The following is a 22,683-nucleotide window of genomic DNA, read 5'->3' on the forward strand; positions in this document are numbered from 1 at the left end:
AGGACCAGACAAATATGTTAGAAAGAAGCCCAATGCTAATCAGCAAACCAGATAAACATTGAGAAAAACAGCACCAGATCAAAATAAGATTAAAAGATTAAATAGGATTAAAGGACACATTAGGCTCAGTAGAAGAAAAAATAAGAAAACGAAGAAATATGAAATTAACAGAGTATACTGGAAAATATGAGGAGAGGCTAAGAAATAAGGGATTAAACTTTGTATTACTGCTAAGCAATTTCTATTTAGTATATCTCTTTTAACAATAAAATTTGCATTTATTTGTTCATTCATTCGTGTGTGTGCATGTGTGTATGTGTGCGTGTGGGTGCATATGTGTGAGTGTATGCGTGTGTGTGCATGTGCATGTATGTGTGCATGTGTGTGCATGCGTGTGTGTGTGTGTGTGTGTGTGTGTGTGTGTGCATATGCACTTGTGCTAACATATGCATGAGAGGACAACTTCCAAGAGAAATGCTTTCCTGTCATGTGTGTTCTAGTTACTGAACGCAGGTCCTCAGGCTAATGCAAGGTTCTTTATCTGCTGCATCGTCTCGCTAACTCCAACTCATCATTCCTGCTTAGACCTGTACTTCAGCGGTTCTACACCTGTGAGTCGCTATCCCATTGAGGGATTGAGCAACCTTTTCACATGGGTCATGTATTAGATATCCTGCATGTCAGGTATCTATTTACATGACAGTTTATAACACTAGCAAAGTTACAGTCACGGAGCAGCAACTAAAATAATTTTATGGTTAGCGTTGGGGGGACACCACAATATGAGGAACTGTATTAAAGGGTCACAGATTAGGAAGGTTGAGAATCACAGCTCTACTGGATTGAGACGGCCTTTTCGCTGCTTTCAGCTGTATACATACGCATGTGTTGGCGTTTAACTGGTGAACAGGCCCAGCTGAAATGAGTAGAATGGCTAGACCCCTCTTTACATGCCCTTCATTCTCAAGGAGACCAGTTTAGCTTCTCCATGTGGAGCTGACCGTGTTTGAGAGCATCGCTCCTAACAACTGTATTATCAGTAGCCTACTGCATCACATGTGCTAATGCATGCCAGTCCCAAAGAACAGTTCAGAACAGAAGCAACACTGAGGGGCAGCCTGGGGATTTTGAAAAGCAATGAGCACCACAGGGGTTAATGAGAAAGCCTAACACATGTCTAACTGAAACTTAAGAAGGTAAGAAAGAACTTAAGAGAAAGGTAAAGCAACATCCTAAGACTTGGGGACTAAGCCCTATTCATAGTATTTTTGATATATCTTCAGTCTGTATATAGAATGTGTGTGCACACACATGTGTGTATGAGCTCTAGGGATGGTCAACTGATCCAAAGTTAACTCTATATTTATGACAATTATAAGATATCAAGGAATGGAACTCAATATCTCAAAAGTAGCTGTAGAAAGCTGACACGATATCCTAAAAAACAAAACAAAACAAAACAAAAATGTCATACACACACACCACTAGTTGAATTCTCAACTGTAATGACAAAAATAAAAAAATAAAATAAAATCACACTTCCAAAGGGTGGTTGAAAAACTGTATAGGCTTCTAGATACTATAAGAAATCTAAAAGAAAGACATTTTTCTGAACACTGAATTTGCAAACAAATAACTTTTTAATGAAAACTTTTAAGAATATATGTCAAAGTGATGAAATGACTGCAGAAAGAAATCTGTTATGCAAAAATCGATGGCAAGAACTCAGGAAAAAACAGGGCTGTTTTTCAGCCAGCATTTGATGTAAAACCACAGAGGGTATCAAATCTAAGGAGTCCAAGTATGGGAACCAATTGTTCGGAAACAATGAGTCAAGGCAGAGAACATTAAGGGGTACGGATGTTTTCATATTCGGTAGAAGGAAAGCAAAAATCCTTGTACTCGCAAGTTCAGGTTGCTGACGTTTTAGAAATTACTTATAAAATTGAAATGGAATATAAGCAACTGTGGAGGATAGCTCAAAAGAAAAGGGAAAAGATTAGTCCAAAATAAGGCAATTAAAAAAATCGCAGAAAATATAATGCAAAAAATACAAGTGCCCCAGGAACTTAATGGAATATAAGTGGATTAAACTATCATCTAATTGTGATGCAGGGAAAAGAAGAAAGAAGGAAGGGAGGGAGGTAAGAAGGGACGGTGGAAGGGAACAGGAGAGGGAGAGAGAGAAGAAGGAAGGGGGGCTGGTTAGTTATACCTGTATGTTTTTAAGTTGCATAAAAAGTTGTAATGATGATGCTTTAAAATTGTTGCTTGAATGGTATGTATGTGCCCAGTGAGCATTCCTGCTGCCCACAGAGGCCAGAAGAGGATGTTGAATCCCCAGAGACCAGAGTTACTCATGGTTATTGTTAGGTTTCAGACCTGGAGAATAATGGTTGTGGTGACTATTAAACATATCAAAGCAGAGTTGGCCTCCAGGTTCTCTTTGCATCCCTCAGTCCCTCTCTGTTACAGGGTCCTTCTGGCAGGCAGAGCTTCATCCTCTATCCTGCATTCTGTAGCCCAGGAGATGGGCTGCCCTTTCCTCCATATTGATTACCTTGTGTTTTCCTCTACTCTCTTTGGGGCCTCCTGGCTGCTGCACCCGCTTGTCTCTCTCGCCTCTCCCAGCCCCTGTCCTTCCTCACAGGGCTCAGGATCCTGTTCACTCTGGACTCTCAGATGTCTTTGCCTCTGGCTATGCTCTCCCACTATGTTTATAGTGAACTTTCTCTTCTACCATTCCTAGGAGAAGTCATATCCTTTCCTTCTTCCATATTCCTTCTCCCTCCTTCCCTCCTTCCCTCCCTCCCTCCCTCCTTCCCTCCTTCCCCTCCCTCCCTCCTTCCCCTCCCTCCCTCTTTTCCTCCCTTCTTCCTTCCTTCCTTTTCTCTGCCATGTAGATGGTGGGAAGTGGACCCAGGTTGTCTTGAGTTCAGTGTTCTTAACCATTAGCCATGTCTCCAGCCAGTTTAGAAGTTTGAAATACCCTCAAATTTTTCACCTTGTGTTATCTTTTTCTTGTTACGAGGGGTGAGACTGATTTTATTCTTGAAATCCTCAGAAATTATTTGACAATAAAAGGCCATGACTAGACAGACAGGTCATAGACTTCCCAGTGTAAATTCTCATGATGGCTCTGCAAAGACGAGGGGTTTGTTGACCACTCTTTTGCTTTATCATGTCCCCTCGTGGTATGGTACTGGCAACTACTACTGCTCCAACATTTACATTGTTGAGGTGTAAAGTGATTGGGCCAGGAATGTATCCGTGAGTTAAGAGAGCATAGTGGAGGGTAGCTCCAACTGAGAGATTGCCACAGGACTGGACACATCATCCTTGAAGATAGCCACCTGCTCCTCTAGGTCTCCTACTTCCTTCCTGTAGTCTATTTCATGGACCTTCCATTTCTTGTGAAGCAGGGAAAAGTCCATTGACCTGGTCTGTATTAAGGTTGCTCTTGGCTCCACCACCAGCCACTGAGATAGTGTGAATTTGTTGCATTCTGAGATATTTTTCCTAATCCACATCAGGACAATTGCATGCAAGTGTCCAGTAGGATATCAAAAAATCCCTGAACCTGAGAAGCAGATAAATGTGCAGTGGTAATATGATTTCTACCTACTATGTTGGGAACAGACAGAAGGAACTTGTCTCAAGTACTGCCATTTTCACTTCAGATTTCATTATATCTAAGATGATCAACTCCCTTTGTAAGCAACAATAGTTCCTCAAATCAGACCTGTTACCCACCCCCTCCTTAAGCAACAATCGTTACCCAAAATACAACGCCTGTTCCAATCAACAGAAAATAAACAAATGAATTTGTTGGTTGGGCAAGAACACTTAACATTCAATCCCACTTAATACTTGGGAAAGTCCCTAATCTCAGAGTTCTGATTGGTAAAATTATAACTGTAACATGTCTCAGATAACTGTGGATTTTATGCTTATAAACAGTGCTTCAGCCCCTACTCCGGGTTCCCAGAAAAAACACGGCTCTGGAATCCTTATGTGGCTCTGAAGATCAGTCAGTGACTCTGCATATATAGTGGGAATAGAAAAGATTTTGTTGGTCCAGATGTCCACTGGTGTATTCTCTCCCTTTCCTCACGGTGCACAACAGACACAATGTAACTAGAGACCACATATTTGTATCAGATGGGCTGCAGTTGAATGGTTCCTCTTACCCTCCTTGTCCTATGAGTCTCAAAGGAGATGTACCGCCATTGTAGTAACTGATGTTGACTTTGCTCCAGTCGCTCTCAAAAGTGTAAACTTCTTTTCCGTCTGAACGTTTACCAGCTTCCACAGAGGTCTTCCAAGTTAGGGGATGTTTTTAGCTGACGCCTTCCCTTGTTCAGGTGCAGGTGGTCTACTACATTTCTGGGATAGACCTGATGTGACCTGCCACCGAAGATTCTGATCTTCCACATCTTGGATGACTCTACTTGGTGATCATTGCTCAGTGTTCATTTCTGCTGAGGAGCTAGGAAGCAAAGTGAGCTCAGAGACATGTACTTACAGCGTTCACTCTGCCATCTCATTTGCTTAAAGAAGCAAGAGGGAAAAGACGTTTAAGAAGTAAATGAGGAGCTATGCCATAAATTTGTCGCGCTCTGTGGTAGACAGAGTTTGGAGGTGAAAGAAAAGGGAGAAACCTTTACCTGACGGCACTTCGAGTTCAACAATGTACTCAGGCATGAGCTGAACTCAGTAAGAACTAGATAAAGAAGGCCACATAACAAAAGGAGACAGGTTTATCAGAGACATGTCCCTGACTTACTCTGCTCTTCAGCGAGTCGCTTTCTGCCACCAGGAAGCAGGGTGGGAATGTCCCTGGCTGTGTCTGATGGAGTGGGAACTGATGAGGTTCAGCTAGCATCAGTGGCACTCAGTCTGTCTCTTCTTCCTCTGCTCACCTATCTCTGCCCCTCCTCAGCCTGCACCTCTGCTCCCAGCAGCCCTCTCTGCTTTCCCAGCTTGGGTTCGGCTTTCTCTTCAGCAAGCCGAGTCTTTATAGATAGAAATCAAAGAATCTGCGTTTTTATTAGAAACTTTTTTGTGTGTGTTTAAAAGAAATTCTTGTCTTGTAAAATCTTGCCTTCACTCTTACTTCTTCACCACCTGCTTACAATCTGAGACTTAGAAAAACGTTAAGTAGTTGCCGTGGAGACAATTGCTGGGCACTAGAGGCGCCGCCTGAGAACAGCAGCGAGAGCTACTGTATTCGACAACAGCCACATTTTACATTAATCTCTTTTGCTTTCAATAAAATCGGGGCTGACCATCATCTTATTTATAGTAAGCTCCACAGCTTGTTGGGATATTGAAATGATTACACACTCATTGGGAAACAGTCATCGACTTCAGGACTTCCCCCAGAGTCCTAGTCTATTATCTCAGCTACGTCCTCTCAGACCCTGCACCTTTGAGAACCTCTTCTAATCCAGCCATTTTGGTTTGACCGGAAAGGTCCTTCCAGGCTCATGTGATGAACACTTGATTCCCATATGGTGGTGTTATCTTGGGAAGTTCTCCAAACTTTAGAAGGGACAACCTAGCTGGAAAAAAGCAGACAATGAGGGTTTGAGTCCTTGGGAGGTTTTGTCCCTTGTCCTTTCCTGTCCCTCTGTGTTTCCCTCCCTCTCCCTCCTCCCTCCCCCCTCCCCTTCCTCCCCCATCTCCCTCTTTCTCTCTCATTATCTCTCCTCCTCCTCCTGTCTTTTTTCTCCTTTCGTCTTTCCTTCTCCTCCTCTTTATCCTTTGCTTCCTCCTCCTCCACCTCCTCCTCTTTATACTCCTCCTCCTTATACTCCTCCTCCTCCTTCTCTTCCTCCTTCTTGTCTTTGTCAAGTGGGGCAGTTACCCAACCACATACTGCAGCTACTATGGTGTTCTACTGTAGCTTGGAATCAGTGGGCCCAAATGTGAACTAAATATTTGAAACCATGAGTTATACCAAATCCTTCTCACATTAAGATGTTTGCTCAGGTGTTGCGATTCCATAATGGAGATAGAAAAGCAAACAATACAGTAGCAGATAAAAGTTAACAGCTTCCTAGTCAAGCCAGACCCAGCACTATGGGTCTATCAGGCAATGGGTACCCATAGTGGGTCTACCAGCTCTCAATCCTGTGAATCTCATTTGACAGTATTTCTCAAAGTGACAAACTAGTCTCCCTCAGACATGTGTGAAGCCCTCCTAAGACTTTATATTCTTTAAATCACCAGGTAACATTAGAAACTCAATTATTTAGTGTAATAATAAAAATTTCTGCCTCACTTGAAAGATTAGGGTGGGGAGGTCCTAGGAATGCTAGACTTTTATTCCTGAAACCTCACAGAGTGAGCAGGGCAATAATTCCTCACTTTCAGACAGTGTGAGCGCTCTCAGCTCAGCAGAATCCGTTCTTCTACCGTTCACTGAAAGGGCTGAAGCTTTTAACCTTCAGAGCCTTGACTCTGAGGATCTTTACTTTTCTCTGACTGGTTCCATAAATACCTCAAATCCCACCGCTGGGAACTGCTTGGTTCTAGACTTACAGGTCATTTGTCTGACAACACTCTAGCTGTGCCTCCTGACTCATTGGTAAATCTGTTTCTAGTGGTCATCTCCTTCTCCTTCTACCTCAAGATGGCACATTTGGACTTTGCAGACAGACCTGAAATGTGGGCAATTTAATCCCCATAATACCCAAGTTCCACAAGAGAAAACCTAGAATGGGGGAGCAACTTGAACATTAATCTTGATATTAATTACCAATTATGGACAGGAATAAAATTGGGACTGCTGCTAAATATATTTGTTCCGTAAGTGAAAAAAAAATCTGTCTTCCACAGGAAAACTGCTGCTGCCAACTCTGTTGCTATTTCAGGGGAGGAATTGCTTCAGCAGGGGCAGGCCCAGGGGTTCTACCCACTCAGCTGCTATTTTCTCCCTTAATTGTGACTGCCACCTGCCCGTTGGTGAATTCACAGTTATACTCAAAGACAAACAAATGAGAACGTTGAAAGTCACACGCAACCAGAGATCTTGCCTCAGTTTTGGCTTGGAGGCCTTACCACACCACCCCAAGCACAGCTGCCTAAAATAGCTCGCTGTTACTTGCTCATGCTTCCGAGATTTGCTATCTTTGAAGGATCGTTCTCCCATTGCCCTCACTTGACAGCTGGAGGATAGCCCTTTCCTTGTCTCTGTCAATTAGCATCGCTCTGTACAGTAGGTAGCTGAGTAGTGTAGCCTCTCTAGGCTTCTTGGTATGGTGGTTTCAGAGTGGCCAAAGGGTGAGAGCAGAAATCTCACAATTCTTCTGATGCAGGGTCTCCCATATTCTATTGCCCCAAAATCAAATCATAAGACCAGTCTGTACTCAAACCATGGGGAAACAAGTGTTAACTCTTGATAGGGGAAGCAGGGGTCACGTGGTATGTATTCAGATCTGAGTTACCATCATCCTCTTTGCAAGGATGATAGACCTGAATCCGAGACTGGAACTGAAAAGGGAATAGGGTCTGCTTTAATGGAAGAAAGAGATTCTGATAGAAAATATGGAAGTCTATTGGGAATCATATGCATTAGGAAAAGGTTTTAATGAGGTGGATGATGTAAAGTCAAGACAGACTATAAAGAGGTTCTTGTTTGTAATTCACCAGGAAACCATAAAGGTGAAAATGGAAAGAGAAATGAAAAGTGAAGAGCAGGAAGAATTAGCCTCTGGTCTGGAAGAGCAAAAGCCATGGGCTGTGAGCTTTGTGAAGCAAAAATCCGCTGTTGGCTCCAATGTGGTCCAGCTGCATCCCGCTCTGACCCAGCCCAAAGCTTAGCCTGCATTTACCAATCCGCCACTTCTGCTTTCTCTCTCTCTCCCAAGTTCAGGACCTTCTCTAGCTTGGTGGCTGTGAGATTATACAGACAACTCATCTAGGCTTCCTCTTCTTCATTCTAGATACTGCATTGTAGGTACGAGTTTTATATATTTCTAAAGAGTGTTATTCTTTTATGAATAAATACAGCACTCTCGTTACAAAATTTTGAATTTGGCATTAAAGGTACACAGGAAAGAAAACAGGGACGTAGAGAGATAGAGCCTGAACTAGAAAGTCCAAGTGAAGCCTGAGTTCTCTAGACAATCGGGGCTCTTCTCACCTGCCCACAGAAACATCAGCTGCTGCGTGCCCTCTGAATGATCGAAAGACAAATGTGACTCTGATTAGCAAGTGAGAAATATAGACCTACATGTACCTTGACTAAAATAGCAAAGGAGGAGAACAGGCCATAGAGGCAGTCAACACCCTCATTGCCATAGAAACAAGAAACAACAGGAAGCAGATACCAGGTAGTACTTGCTGTAAGACATGGAGTTGTGATGTGTTAATTTTGGCACCACTCACACACCTTGTCACATCAACGGAGGCATTGAAAGCAAAAAGTAGAAAACTGGGTGTGATCTGCATCTCTCAGTGACCCTAAAATGGAGGAGGAAAGTGGCTGAGAAAAGAGGCCCTTGGAAGGAGAGGAATTATGTCTACGGAGGAAGGTGAATAGACTTTTAGAAGGCTTACCCCATGCCTAGCTTCCATACAAGAAAAGTGACCATGTAGGTTATATTTATCTTATCTGTGCTTCATCATTTCCATTGGATAAAAAAGAGAAGCATAATTGGTTGATCTCAAAAATTTGAACTCTTACTTTGCGTGATGTAACTAGACACACTTCAGCTACTGACTCTATGCATGTCAGGTGTCTGTGAATTGTTTCCAACAACTGTGGTCCTCATTAGCCAGAAACCATTTACCATCTTGTTCTACACTGTAGACATCAACAATGTCTCTAAGCTCTGGACACTGGTATCCAGTGGCATTAGGTAGGGACAAACTGTCATTTTAAATCTGAAATAAATCCTATAGGCTTATATTTTTGAATGCTTTATCCACAGCCTGTGGCTCTGTTTAAAATGCTGTGGCATCCTGAGGAAGTTAGGCCTGGGTGCCAGCAGGGCGCTACTAAAGGAGAGCTGTAGGGGCTGTAATTATTCCTGGTTTTCAAGTTTTTTTGCTTCCAGGTCTATTAAGATGTAAGTTCTCTCTAATACATGTTCCCACTGAACTCTCTTCGAAACGGTGAGGCAAACTAGCGCTCCTTTACTACCTAAATGATTTGTGTCACATAGTTTAGTCACAGCAAGACTAAAGCAATCGAGATGGAGGCTTACCTGAAGCCGGGCTGTCCAGCTGTTCATTAGACTCTTCAGCCTCTGGTAACCACACCTATAATACATACGGCATCTCGAGTAAAAGGTAATTTGTAAATGTCTGACTGCTCAACAGTGTTCTGCATTAAGAGATAAAGATGATGTTACCTAGCTACTGGGAAAACCATTTGAGGCAGTTTTTGCCGTTGTTTTTTAGACTGTTACCTAAGCCACCTGGATTGACAGGAGGAGGTAGCTGGCTGAAAAAAAATTTTTTTCCTCCTAGACCCTGCGGCCATGCTAGCCTGGAGTTTGAGAGTTTTTTTTTTTTAAATAGGAGACATTTTCAGCATATACAATTATTTCTGATTTGAGTTTGTGTTGGTCATCAGAAGAAAATCCTTTCTTTTATCTCCTCTTTCCAACTTATAAGTAGGCTATTCTGAATATAAATCCTTTACAAGAAGTAAGGTTGAAGTTATGGAAAGAAAAATGGGCTGCACCCCCCCCCCCAATAGATTACACAGAACTTTATGATTTAACCACACTGGACACTTCAGTTCTTCTTCATTCATGTCAGGAAAGAAAAGACACAGAGACTCAAGAGACTTCCCCCAAATGTACAGGGTTTCTTATAGTCTCCAAATATGGATTTGGAAACTTCCAGACTCTCTACCTTCATAAATCATTATTCTTTTCATTTAACCCAATTTTCCAGAGAAGACATATGCACAGAGAATTGGCAAAAATATAATTAGGATCTATGGATATGAAATGCTATGTAAATTATTTTCTTATATCAAAGAAACTTGTTACCTGTTGCTTTAGGCATTATGCCAGCCCACTGGCCTCCTCGAGCATGCGGGCTTGTCAAAAAAGGAGGGAAAAAGAGAGGCTGGCAAAAGGCTAAGCTCCATCTTTGTGCATCAGAGACAGACAGGTACCTTCTGTCAGTCAAAAGCCAGCTTTGGATGTCAAGAATGTGGCTGGGTTGCTTTTAGGAGTTTTCATCTCACAAGAAGATTGCCAGGAAAAGCAAGCATTCCTGGAGCCGGATACCTTATAACCATCGTCTCATATAAAGCCCTGACTAATCGATGATTAATGGATGATAAATTATACCTCTTTAACCCATTCTAAAACTTTACAGAGGCATTGCCTTAGGACATGTCTTTTAGATCATAGTTACCAAACACTAAGTAACTTTGTTCCAACAAACTATCCTTGGAGTGAGGGGTATATTGAGAAAGCCATCTCCTTTCTGTCTCGCAAACTCCTCATTTACAAGTGTGCGTTGGAAGCAGGGGACAGTTATGAATAAACACATTCCTGATAAGTCAACCCCAACATTCACTCCTAATACCATCCCTACCCCTCAGTTTGGAGTAGCACAGAGAGCAGACAGGTTTAGAACAAAATTACTGAAGTGGCTGAAAATTGGATCGATGAGGAGGTAGCTACAATAAGCCTTCTATGTCTGCCCTCTTCCAGAGCAACAGCTAAGATCACTGTAAAGAAAGTCTGGGATGTGTCAGGGAAGAGATAGGAGTACGGCAGAGAGCTGCTCTAAACAAGTCATTAATCAATACCAGTATCTGCCACTCAATCCACCCATGAGCCTTACCCTGCTTACCAGAGAAGAATGTTATCTGCCCTGGCACTCATGTATCAGGTTTATAAATAATTAATTCTTCAGCCACGAAGGAAAATAAAGCTTTGCTGGCACCTGGGAAGAAGAGTCACATGGTGTGTTTGTCTGGAATACTTCAGTATGCAAAATTGCCTCCCATTTAGGGTGTCTATGTTCTGCTCTCAACAGAATACCCATCCACCATCTGGAACAATAGCTTGTACTTTGTGTCAAAAAGGAATCCCCATGTGACTTGAGGGATGTACTTAAAGACCTTTGATTGGGGGTTATCAAGATTCTAGGGACATGTTTAGAAGGAGGCTTGCTAATTGTGAGCCCATTTCAACACAGGACTTCTGATTATTTATCCCAATTCCAATCCATGAAACTCAATCCATGAAAGAGCCACTTCTCTGACTCAGCTTATTATGGAGAAAATTGGTGGCTATCTGCACTCAGCCATATCATGATACCAGTCTGGAGAAGGTTATGGGTTGACTACTGTAGGTAAGAGGTCAGAGAAGCTAAATTCAGAGCAAAGCTTTACTTAGACTCAAGTAGAACAGAGAATTGGAAATGAAATCGTCTTGTAGTACCTGGGTGGTGTGATATCGGCATATGCACACTGGCTGCCAGGGACCACTCTTAAAGCACTCTTAAATTGTTATCCTAAGTAAAGGGGCAAAACCATACAAAACAAAAGAAGTGTGTAATATAAGCACACTTGTCACTGTGAGCCTGTGCTAAAGTCCCAGCGGGAGTGGGAGAGTGGGACATACTGTAAAGAGAACCCCCCTTGACTCTGGGACTCTTAAAGGAAGGACTCCAAAGCAATAGATATCAAACTAAAACATCCTCAGGAATCATGTTGGGGAAACAGAAACAATGAAAAGCTCTTCGTCCAGAATGCCAAAGGACAGATCAGCCTCCAATGAGGAGATCCCACACACTTCCCTAATCAGCCTCTAAGGAGGAATTCCCACACACTCCCTTCATAGCCTCCAATGAGGAGATCCCACACACTTCCCTAATCAGCCTCCAATGAGGAATTCCCACACACTCCCTTCATAGCCTCCAAAGAGGAGATTCCACACACTCCCATCATCTAGCCTCCAATGAGATGCCACACACTTCCGGTCATCTTCCCTTGGAAGGAAATGAATTCATTTGTGTGCCTTGGCTTTTCGTTTGTTCTTTTCTACACAGTTGGAACACTGTTAGAGGGAAAGTGGAGAGAAACAAAGTAAATCCGCTATCCTTTACCTAATATCTGTTTCCTAATATTTTCTAGATATAGCAAAAGTCAAGTCTGCAGTTCTAATTGCCCTGCAGGAACACTTTGCATTAATAACTCGATAGGATGAAATTAACATGAGGCTAAAGGTTGGTTCTTCTCCAACATTGACTCATCTGGGAAAATAGGCAAACAGTTGAGTTTTAAATTTTCCAGGTGCAAAGCCTAAATATTTAGTCTAGGACTTAAATTCTGTGATTTTATTAGATGCCCATCCACCATGGAAAGGGAATTAAATATCAAGATTGACATTTCTCTTTTGTCATTAATTCTTACATTCAACTTACGTAGTTACCATCAAACAGCTACTGGCTTACCTGTAAGTGCTGTATTTTATCAAGAGTTGGTGTCTAAAGTAATTAGAAAGTCTGGATATTGAATTTCCCATGAAGTGCATGCATCAAAATCTATTTATTATTCCTCTTTGCGTTGCCCTGATTAACCCACCTCATGTCTTATTAACATAATTGGTTCTAATTCTCTCATTCTTTCCTAGCTGAATAATCTTAATAAACATTTGGGGAGAACATTAAAGGAACTGGTATTTTCATAAGAAAAAGATAAATATAATACAATCAATCATTAGTTTTCTGGAATACAAAACATGGGTAATGATCAGCAATTTATCATTTCCACAATGGAGGAAAAAAACTGAAACCAAAAGAAACATTATAATCACCAAAAGAAAGTTATAGTCATTTCTCTTATTTTGCTCTCTAGAGTTTGATACTGAGAAAAATTACCCAAGCCTTTGTTCTAGGTATAACTTGAAAAAAATAAGAGATACATGTGAGGTGGTTTCGTTGAAGGGCCACTTGAAAACAATATAAGAAATTGGTTTCTCTTGAGTTAGTAACGGTTCGTTTTGATTGTCCATTTGGTTTGGAAGGCATCTAGATTAGTCAGGCACACCTCTGTGTGTGACTCTTAGGGTCCTTCCGGAGAACATGTGGTACAGAAACTTAGAGAGAGACCTTCCCTTAGTTGGAACAGCAAGCCAATGGTCTGCGACTCAAAACTCAGCTGAGGTAAAGAGAGGAAGGCAGCCTGCCAGCACATGCACAATCCACAGGCCAGTACACCTATCACAGCCACCAACACCCTTGGGCTCCTGCCTCCTCTCATCATGCTCTCACACCAGTAGCTCTGCCGGTCATTCCCAGGCCTTCAGGACTGGTAGGAGACCATTGATTCCTCTTATTCTGACATTTGCGGTTGGTTGAGCTCATCCCTTTCCAGGCTCCTAGGCTTACCATTGTACAAGTGGCCATTTTTGGAAGATCTTGTACCTCTGGAGGTACAAGACATACACATACAAATGGTCTACTTGCTTTGCTCTTCTAGATAGTCACCCCAAAAATGCAATTGTATTTGCAAAGATATGTAGAAAAGATCACTCCACCAGCTCTAAGTCTTACAGCACTGAGACTCTCGACATCAAAATTCAAATAGAATCAAGAACACCTTTCCAACCATTTATTCTGCAAAGGCTGGGGTCCTATTTTTGAGTAGGTGCATGAAGTAAGAATGTTAAACATAGCTGCCACTAGGCTATAACTAAACTTTGTCACATGAATCTCGTAATTTGCCCCAAGGAAATCTGGAGCAGAGCTATTTCTGGTACAACATCTCCATGGTGAAGATTCTGAAACTTCTCAGTGCCTTGTTTGGGGTTCCAGAAACACTAGAAGAGAATTACAACTGCTGCTTGCAACCAGTTGACGGGCTAAGACTTTAGAAGAATTCAGTAATCACTAATTTTAATAATGAACATTAATATATTTGCACATCTTCTCACACTCAAAACAATGCTATATTCTCAGGAAAGTTTCCTTGTCTGGAGCTACGTAATTCATAAGTGTATGGGAGAGGATTTGAATTTGAGTTCAGACAAACATTTTTACATCTGAAAGCAGTAGAGATGGGAATATTTGGGGACTGAATTTCTTTGTTTTTTTTTTAATTGGTAACTTGAAATTTATTCTCTTTTGCCACCTGTGTCTATCTTTTTCTTTCTTTTCGTTCTATTTCTAATTTTATTTTATTTTATTTTTATTGGAACTTTTTCATTTACATTTCAAATGTTATTCCTTTTCTCGGTTTCCTGGCCACAAGCCCCCTATCCTTTCCCCACTCCCCCTTCTTCTATGAGGGTGTTACCCTCCCCAAACAAACCCCCTTCCTGCCTTTCCACTCTGACATTGCCCCTACACTGGGGGGTCCAGCCTTGGCAGGACCAAGGGCTTCTCCTCCCATTGGTGCCCAACAAGGCCATCCTCTGCTACATATGCAGCTGGAGCCATGGGTCTGTCCATGTGTGCTCTTTGGATAGTGGTTTAGTTCCATGGAGCTCTGGTTGGTTGGTATTGTATTTATGGGGTTGCAAGCCCCTTCAGCTCCTTCAATTCTTTCTCTAACTCCTCCAGTGGGGACCCTGTTCTCACTTCAATGGTTTGCTGCTAGCATTCACCTCTGTATTTGTCAAGCTCTCACTGATTCTCTCAGGAGACAGCTATATCAGGCTCCTATCAGCATGCACTTCTTGGCTATATCAATATTGTCTAGGTTTGGTGGCTGCATATATATGGGCTGGATCCCCAGGTTGAGCAGGTTCTGAATGGCCATTCCTTCAGTCTCTGCTCCAAACTTTGTATCCACGTCCCCTGCTATGGATATTTTTGTTCCCCCTTTTAAGAAGGACTGAAGCATCTGCACTTGAGTCATCCTTTTCCTTGAGCTTTATGTGGTCTATGGATACTATTTTGGGTAATTCTATCTTATAAGTGAGTGCATACCATATGTGTTTTTTTTTGTTTTTTTGTTTGTTTGTTTGTTTTGTTTTTGTAGATTGGGTTACCTCACTCAGGATGACATTTTCTAGTTTCATCCATTTCCCCATGTGTTGCATGAAGTCATTGTTTTTAGTAGCTGAGTAGTACTCCATTGTCTAGATGTACATTTTCTGTATCCATTCCTCTCTTGAAGGGCATCTGGGTTCTTTCTATCTTCCGGCTATTATAAATAAGGCTGCTAGTGGAGCATGTGTCCTTGTTATATGTTGGAGCATCATTTGGGTATGTACCCAGGAGTGGTATAGCTGGGTCCTCAGGTAGTACTATAGCCAATTTTCTGAGGAATCTCCAGACCGATTTCCAGAGCAGTTGTACCAGCTTGCAATCCCACCAAAAGGGAAGGAGTGTTCCTCTTTCTCCACATCCTCACCAGAATCTGTTGTCATCTGTGTTTTTGATCTTAGCTACTCTGACTGGTGTGAGGTGGAATTTCAGGGTTGTTTTGATTTGCATTTCCCAGATGACTAAGGATGTTGAACATTTCTTTAGAAACTTCTCAGTCATTTGATATTCCTCAGTTGAGAATTCTTTGTTTAGCACTATACCCCTTTTTAAATAGGGTTTTGGCTCTCTGGAGTCTAACTTCTTGAGTTCTTTGGATATATTGAATGTTAGCCATCTATTGAATGTAGGATTGGTAAAGATCTTTTCCCAATTTGTTGGTTACTGCTTTGTCCTAACGACAGTGTCCTTTGCCTTAGAGAAGCTTTGCAATTTTATTAGGTCCCGTTTGTCGATTCTTCATCTTGGAGCATAAGCCATTGGTGTTTTGTTCAGGAAATTTTTCCCTATGCCCATGTGTTCAAGGCTCTTCCCCATTTTTCTTCTATTAGTTTGAGTGTATCTGGTTTTACATGGAGGTCCTTGATCCACTTGTACTTAAGCTTTGTACAGGGTGATAAGAATGGGTCAGTTTGCATTCTTCTACATGCTGACCTCCAGTTGAACCAGCACCATTTGTAGAACATTCTATCTTTTTTCCATTGGATGGTTTTAGCTCCTTTGTCAAAGATCAAGTGACCATAGGCATGTGGGTTCATTTCTGTGTCTTCAATTCTATTCCACTGATCTGCCTACATGTTTCTGTACCAATACCATACAGTTTTTTCACTATTGCTCTGTAATTCCGCTTGAGGACAGGGATGGTTATTCTCCCAGAAGTTCTTTTATTGTTGAGGCTAGTTTTCACTAAACTGTTTTTGTTTTTGTTGTTGTTGTTGTTATTCCTAGTGAATTGCTCTTTCTAACTCTATGAAAATTGAGTTAGAATTTTGATGGGGATTGCATTTAATCTGTAGATAGCTTTTGACAAAATGACCATTTTTACTATATTAATCTGCCAATCCATGAGCATGGGAGGTCATCTTCTGAGATCTTCTTCAATTTCTTTCTTCAAAGACTTAAAGTTCTTGTCATACAGATCTTTCACTTGCTTGGTTACAGTAACACTGAGGTATTTCATGTTATTTGGGACTGTTGTGAAGGGTGTCATTTTCCTAATTTTTTTCCTCAGCCTGTTTATCTTTTAAGTAGAGGAATGCTACTGATTTGTTTGTGTTAATTTTATACCCAGCCACTTTGCTGAAGTTGTTTATCAGGCTTAATAGTTCTAGGTGAATGTTTTGGGGTCACTTACGTATGCTATCATATGCATATAGTGATATTTTGACTTCTTCCTTTCCAATTTGTATCCCTTTGAGCTTCTTTTGCTGTCTGATTGCTCTGGCTAGGGCTTCAAGTACTACTATAAATAAGTAGGGAGAGAGTGGGAAGCTTTGTCTAGTCCCTGATTTTAGTGGAATTGCTTCAAGTTTCTCTCGATTTGGTTTGATTTTGGCTACTGTTTTGCTGTATATTACTTTTACTATGTTAAGTATGGGCCTTGAATTCTTGATCTTTCCAAGACTTTTAACATGAAGGACTGTTGAATTTTGCCACATGCTTTCTCAGCGTCTAATGAGATGATCATATGCTTTTCATCTTTGACTTAGTTTACATAGAGGATTAAGTTGATGGATTTCCCTGTATTGAACCATCCCTGCAGCACTGGGATGAAGCCTACTCGATCACCGTGAATGGTCCTTTTGATGTGTTCTTGGATTCGGTTTGCAAGAATTTTATTGAGAATTTTTGCCTCGATATTTATAAGAGAAATTGATCTGAAGTTCTCTTTAGTTGTCGGGTCTTTGTGTTGTTTAGGTATAAGCAAAGAAGGAATTGGGTAGTTTTCCTTCTGTTTCTATTTTGTGGAATAGTTTGGACAGTATTGGTATTAAGTCTTCTATGAAGGTCTGATAGACTTCTACACTAAACCCATCTTGTCCTGGACTCTTTTTGGTTGGGAGACTTTTAATGTGTACCTATCTTTTTTTTTCTTTTTTTCGGAGCTGGGGACCAAACCCAGGGCCTTGCGCTTGCTAGGCAAGCGCTCTACCGCTAAGCTAAATCCCCAACCCCAGTTGGGAGACTTTTAATAACTGCTTCTTTTTCTTTAGGAGTTATGGGACTGTTTAGATGGTTTATTTGATCCTGATTTAATTTGGTACCTAGTATCTCTCTAGAAATTGTTCATTTCATCCAAATTTTTCAGTTTTGTTGAATATAGACTTTTGTAGTAGGATTTGATGATTTTTGAATTTGCTCAGATTCTGTTACGTCTCCCTTTTCCTTTCTAATTTTGTTAATTTGGACACACACTCTGTGCTCTCTGGTTAGACAGGCTAAAGGTTTATTTATCTTGTTGATTTTCTCAAAGAACCAGTTCCTAGTTTTGTTGATTCTTTGTATAGTTCTTTTTGTTTCTATTGGTTGATTTCAGCCCTGAATTTGGTTATTTTCTGCCATCTACTCCTCTTGGGTGTTACTTGCTTCTTTGTTACTTTCTTTGTTCTAGAGCTTTCAGGTGTGCTGTCAAACTGCTAATGTATACTCTGTCCAGTTTCTTTTTGGAGTCTCTCAGAGCAATGAGTTTTCCTCTTAGAACTGCTTTCATTGTGTCCCATAAGTTTGGGTATGTTATACCTTCATTTTTATTAAATTCTGAAAAGTCTTTAATTTCTTTCTTTATTGCTTCCTTGACTATGTTATCATTGAGTAGAGCATTGTTCAGCTTCCGTGTATATGTGGTCTTTCTCATTATTGTTGTTTTTGAAGAGCAGCCTTCGTCCATGGTGATCTGATAGGATGCATGGGATTATTTCAATCATCTTGTTGAGGCCTGTTTTGTAAAAAAAATTGTGGTCAGTTTTGGAGAAGGTACCATGAGGTACTGAGGAGGCATATACTTTTGTTTTGGGATGAAATGTTCTATACATATCTGTTAAATCCATTTGGTTTATACTTCTGTCAGCTTCTCTATGTCTCTGTTTAGTTTCTGTTTCCATGATCTGCCCATTGATGAGAGTAGGGTGTTTAAATCTTCCACTATTACAGTGTGAGGTATAATGTATGCTTTGAGCTTTAGTAAGGTTTCTTTTGTGAATGTAGGTACACTTACATTTGGAGCATATATATTTAGTATTGAGAGTTCATCTTGGTGGATTTTTCCTTTGATGAATATGAAGTTTCCTTCCTTATCTTTTTTGATAACTTTTGGTTGAAAGTGGATTTTATTTAATATTTGAATGGCTACTCCAGTTTCTTGGAAAGATTTGCTTGGAAAATTGTTTTCTAGCCTTTTACTCTAAGGTAGTGTCTACCTTTGTCACTGAGGTGTGTTTCCTGTATGTAGCAAAATGCTGAGTCCTCTTCATATATCCAGTGTGTTGATCTAAGTCTTTTTACTGGGAAATTCAGTGTATTGATGTTAAGAGATATTAAGGAAAAGTGATTGTTGTTTCCTGTTATTTCTGTTGTTAGAGGTGGAATTCTGTTTGTACGGCTCTCTTTTGTGTTTGTTGCAAGGAGATTACTCTCTTGCTTTTTGTAGGGTGTACTTTCCATCCTTGTGTTAGAGTTTTCTGACTATTAACTTTTTTAGGGCTGGATTTGAAGAAAGATATTGTGTAAATTTTGTTTTGTCATGGAATATCTTGGTTTCTCCATCTATGTTAATTGAGAGTTTTGCTGGATACAGTAACCTGGGCTGGCATTTGTGTTCTCTTAGGGTCTGTATGACATCTGGGCAGGATCATCTGGCTTTCATAGTCTCTGGTGAGAAGTCTTGTATAATTTTGATAGGTCTGCCTTTCTAGGTTACTTGATATTTTCCCCTTACTGCTTTTAATATTCTTTCTTTGTTTTGTATGTTTGGTGTTTTGACTATTATGTGATGGGAGGAATTTCTTCTCTTGTCCAATCTATTTGGAGTTCTATAGGCTTCTTGTATGATTATGGGCATGTCTTTCTTTAGCTTAGGGAAGTTTTCTTGCATAGTTTTGTTAAAGATATTTACTGGTCCTTTAATTTAGAGTCTTCGCTCTCTTATATACCTATTATCCTTAGGTTTGATCTTCTCATTGTGTCCTGGATTTCTTGTATGGTTTGGGTTAAGAGCTTTTTGCATTTTACATTTTCTTTGACAGTTGTATCAATGTTTTTTATGGTATCTTCTGCTCCTCAGTTTCTCTATTCTATCCCTTGTATTCTGTTGGTGATGCTTGCATCTATGACTTCTGATAACTTTCCTAGGTTTTCTCTCTCCAGAGTTGTCTCCCTCTGTGATTTTATCTTTTTCCATTTTTTAATCATGGATTGTATTTTTTCAATTCCTTTACCTGTTTTGTTGTATTTTCCGGTAATTCTTTAAAGAATTTTTGTGTTTCCTCTTTAAGGGTTTCTACTTGTTTACCTGTGTTGTCCTGTATGCCTTTAAGGGATTTATTTATGTCCTTCTTGAAGTCCTCTATCATCATCATAAGATGTGATTTTTAATCTAAATCTTGCTTTCTGGTGTGTTTGGATATTCATTATTTGCTTTGGTGGGAGAACTGGGCTTTGATGATGCCAAGTAGTCTTGGTTTCTGTTTCTTAGGGTCCTATGCTTGCTTCTCATCATCAGGTTGTCTCTTGGTATTAGCTTGCTTTGCTGTCTCTCACAATGGTTTCACCCTTCTGTAAGCCTGTGTGTCAGCACTTCTGTAGACCTGTTTTCTTACACCTGGATCTGGGTACAGAGAGCTGTATGCACAGGCAGAAACTAGAAGTGTCCTGTCCCAGACTGCTCCTGGGTTTGTGTGTCTTGAGGCCTCCAGACAGATTGCTTGGAGCAGAAGAGTTGGTCTTCCCTCTGCTCTCAGGTGTTTCAGCTCTCCTGGTGACTAGCTTTCAGCTATGAGCACCAGCATAAACAGAAAGGGTCCTGCCCCTGACTGCTACCAACTTCCTGTGCCCAAAGGGCACTAGGCAGGTTCCTCTTGGGCCAGGAATGTTAGCAGCAGTAGTTCTCTCCTCTGAGCTCTCAGGATTGTCTGTACTTCTGAGAGTCCAACTGTCTCCTTCAAGGGATTTGGGTACAGAGAGCTGTCAGAATTTCTAAAGTAATCTCCAGATAAGAGATTTCAGCTTCCAGTTTTACCACACTCAAATATTTTACCCTGTTAAATTTGATAAAATGTTAAACTGTTAGAATTTTGTGAAAAATATGGATGTCTTAATAAGTAACATTGTGTAAAAAAAAGATACAAAAAATTTCAGATTGGAAATGAGGTATGCCATCAGTGTTCAGGAAAATTATAGAATATGCTAGATCCTGTAGCATATACAGAGATGCACAGGGGAGGGAAGGGGAAGGAGGGGAAGAGAGAGAGAGAGAGAGAGAGAGAGAGAGAGAGAGAGAGAGATGGAGGAAGGTGTCCTTATCATTTTTACCAATTTTATTCCATTTTGTGTTAAAAACTAAAAAGTAAAAAGTACTCAAGGGAGAATGTAAACTATTTGATAATCTTACAATAGGACAAGCCCTTCCTTCTCAAGAATGACTTAAAACCCAAAAGAGTATTAAAGATTGGTAGACTCGCCTCTTTCTACTTTAAGAAATCTTGATAAATTAAGACTAACATAGCCACTTCAAGCAAATATAAAGAGAATACATTCACGGGAAAGAGTATTGAGATTTGTCAGATCATTTGTGTGTAAAATGTAGCAATGCCATGCTGTACAACCCAACAGAAGTGTGCACAGTGTCCAAGAAGAGGGAGTTTATACTGGAAACAAAGATGGAAAGAATTCTTACATATTAAAAAAAGTGTTGAAACTTACTTGTAATACAGAACACAGGGCCAGAGGGATGGCTCAGCGTATAAGGTGTGTGCCCAACAAGCCTGGCACTGTCCAGAACTTACGGGTTGGAAGGCGAGACACGCCTTGTGCAAGTGCTTCTCTGATCTCCACAAGGAGTTTGTGATTTGTGTGCACCAACCGACTAGCACAAACACAGACCAACACATACACAAAATAAGTAATTTAAAAAAAATTCTTAAAGAAAGATACCATCTTTGACATCGCATTAAGATGCCAATTATTTGTGTTCGATGGGCAACATTAAGAAGTCTTGTTTAAACATGTATAAATACTTATTAAAATGTATGGATGAATCATACTGAAAAGAATGTGGAGAAACAGTTTATTTGCCAGATAATTGATATAATTTACACAGAGAATGATTGGGTGATAAATATCTAGAAGCAAATTAAAGGAAAGCACCTACTCTTCTTTCCTGTAACAACTTCACACAGAATGCCATCATTTTAATACAATCCCATATGTGTAAATGTTTTATATGCATATCATATATTTTGAATACTCATAATTTTACATTTTGTAAAAGCAAAAAGTTGGAAGCCATGTAAGTGCCTATCAATAAGGAAGTAACTCAGTTACTTATGGTTCACTCATAGTGCACTGTCATTTTGTAAAAGACTTTCTGTTGTTATTCTCATGTGCATATATGGCCACCATTTTGTACATTTAAGTGCAGGTAGCCAGGAGAAGGCATTGGACCGTTTGGTTGTGGAGTTACATAGAGTTTTGAGTTGTACATCATGTGTGCTGAGAGCAGAATTTGGGTCTTCTAGAAGCTCTTTTAACCCCCGAGCCATCTCTGCAGTCCCTCATTTGGAACATATGAGCCGCATAAGCACACATGTTCATTACTTATACACTACGTCTTTTTAGGTTTACCTCATGTTTTTCTCGTTTTGCTTGCTCCTCCAAAAATTTACTACATTAGTGCTGACATTTTAAAGACAGCACAATTGTGCGAAATGCACAGGGCAAAGAACTGTTATGTCTCAGTGATAAAGCAGAAAAAACAAACTAGAAGCAGGTGGGACATTTCAGCTTTCAAAAATCCACCCACAGTGACGTGCTTTCTCCAGTATGTACGTACCTCAAAACAGTGTGGACCAAGTGTGCACATACCTGAGTCTATGCGGGACAATTTCACTCAAACCACCATATCTCACTCCTTGGATCCCATCAGCCTCACAGCATTTCAAAAATAATGCTAAACCTGCAGTTAAAAACAGAGCTAGCTGGGTTTGTGGTTCAACAAATAAGGGGAGAACTCAAGGGGTCTTTCTTTTACTGAGTACTTTACAGTAGAGAGGCATCATTTACTGTCCAGGTTAGCAAGAGTCATCAAAGTAAATGTCTGTATTTAGGGACAAGGCACAAAAACCTTACAGGTAGATGACATCTAGAACCAAACCCCTTACTGAGGAGTGGTTGGCACATAGGTAGTGGAGGAATAATTGTTTTTGAGAGTGTGGGCAC

At 40.5% G+C, this 22,683-nt stretch overlaps 1 long non-coding RNA gene across 1 annotated transcript in view; it reads right to left on the minus strand.

The window, feature by feature from the left end:
• Positions 1 to 5,809: 5,809 nt before the first annotated feature.
• LOC120098779 (uncharacterized) overlaps positions 5,810 to 22,683 on the minus strand; it is a 54,628-nt gene continuing 37,754 nt past the window's right edge. Inside the window, exon 3 of the long non-coding RNA XR_005497190.2 lies at positions 5,810 to 22,420. This is a non-coding gene — a long non-coding RNA (uncharacterized LOC120098779). The remainder of the gene's footprint in view (positions 22,421 to 22,683) is intronic.

This window comes from Rattus norvegicus, chromosome 1, assembly GCF_036323735.1.
Source record: "Rattus norvegicus strain BN/NHsdMcwi chromosome 1, GRCr8, whole genome shotgun sequence".
Lineage (NCBI taxonomy): Eukaryota > Metazoa > Chordata > Mammalia > Rodentia > Muridae > Rattus > Rattus norvegicus.